This window comes from Charadrius vociferus, unplaced genomic scaffold, assembly GCF_000708025.1.
Source record: "Charadrius vociferus isolate BGI_N301 unplaced genomic scaffold, ASM70802v2 scaffold1284, whole genome shotgun sequence".
In the NCBI taxonomy this organism is placed as follows: domain Eukaryota; kingdom Metazoa; phylum Chordata; class Aves; order Charadriiformes; family Charadriidae; genus Charadrius; species Charadrius vociferus.
The window spans coordinates 419840-421215 of record NW_009648060.1 but is presented as its reverse complement, the minus strand read 5'-3'; the positions used below and the strand labels follow the sequence as shown (position 1 = coordinate 421215).

Sequence of the window (1376 nt, the reverse complement as noted above, 5' to 3'; positions counted from 1 at the left end):
GGGGGATGGCTGCAGCGCCATGGGGCACCGTGGGGACGGGGTGCAGCGCCATTCACGCACACACCTGCATGGGTGTGCACACACCCCGCCGTGCACACACACAACCCTGTGCACACGCATGTGCAGCAGTGTACACGCACAGCCATGCAGGCGGCTGGTATGGGTCTGTGTGTGCACACACCCCGTCCTGTACACACATCCTCCCCCTCTGCTCTGCCCTGGGGAGGCCACATCTGGAGCACTGTCCAGTTCGGGGCTCCCCGGGTCAAGAAGGACAGGGAACTGCTGGAGAGGGTCCAGCAAAGGGCTACGGAGGTGAGGAGGGGACTGGAGCATCTCTCTGCTGAGGAAAGGCTGAGGGACGTGGGGCTGTTCAGTCTGGAGAAGAGAAGACTGAGGGGGATCTCCTCAACGCTTCTCAATCCCCAAAGGGAGGGTGCCGGGGGATGGGAACAGTCTGTGTCCAGTGGTGCCCCGTGACAGGACAAGAGGGAACGGGCACAAAGGTGACCATGGGCAGTTCCATCTGAAGCTGAGGAGGGCCTTCTCTGCTGTGAGGGCGGCAGAGCAGTGGCACAGGCTGCCCAGAGAGGTGGGGGAGTCTCCCCCTCTGGAGCCATCCCAAACCCGCCTGGACGCCGTCCTGTGCCACTGCTGGAGGTGCCCCTGCTCTGGCGGGGGGTGGGATGGGGGAGCTCCAGAGGGACCTTCCCACCCTCACCAGGCTGGGATGCTGTGAGGCTGTGATCCATGAGGAGACATCCACACAAATGCGCGTCCACATCCACACACATGCACACGCATGAACACGTGCACCTAGAGATGCACATAACTGTCTCTCCATATCCACACACACGTGCGCTTGCACATTCATCCCTCCATGCCCGTGTGCGCACACACGCCACATGCAACGCGCACACTCTCACCTACACGTGTGCGCACACACGCAGCGTGCACAGACATGCACACGCGTGCTGCCTCCCCTGAACACGCATGCACATGCACACGGAGCCGCACACACACACACCTTTCTGCGTATCCACCACCTGCACCACCATATGCGCACACACGGCCCTCCCACTGCTCACACGTGTGCACATACACACGCACACACACATGCGCACACACACACATGCGCACACCCGCGCTCCCCGTGTCGCATCCCCCCGGGACAAGCCCCAGCAGCTCAGCGCCGGCCACCGAAGCCCCACCGTCCCAGCGGGGCCGAGGCACTTTGGAGGCAGCCTGGCAGCGCGGGCAGGCTGCTAATTAAGGCAGGCTGCTAATTAAGTGGCAGAAGCCTCCAAAGTCCTTTCCACCCCAGTGGGTCTGGAAAAGCGCTGGCCGGTCGCAGCTGGAGCCTGGCTGGCGCTCAG

At 62.9% G+C, this 1376-nt stretch overlaps 1 protein-coding gene across 1 annotated transcript in view; it reads right to left on the bottom strand.

The window, feature by feature from the left end:
• KIF18B (kinesin family member 18B) overlaps window positions 1-1376 on the bottom strand; it is a 21364-nt gene that overhangs the window by 5735 nt on the left and 14253 nt on the right. The window lies entirely within an intron of this gene.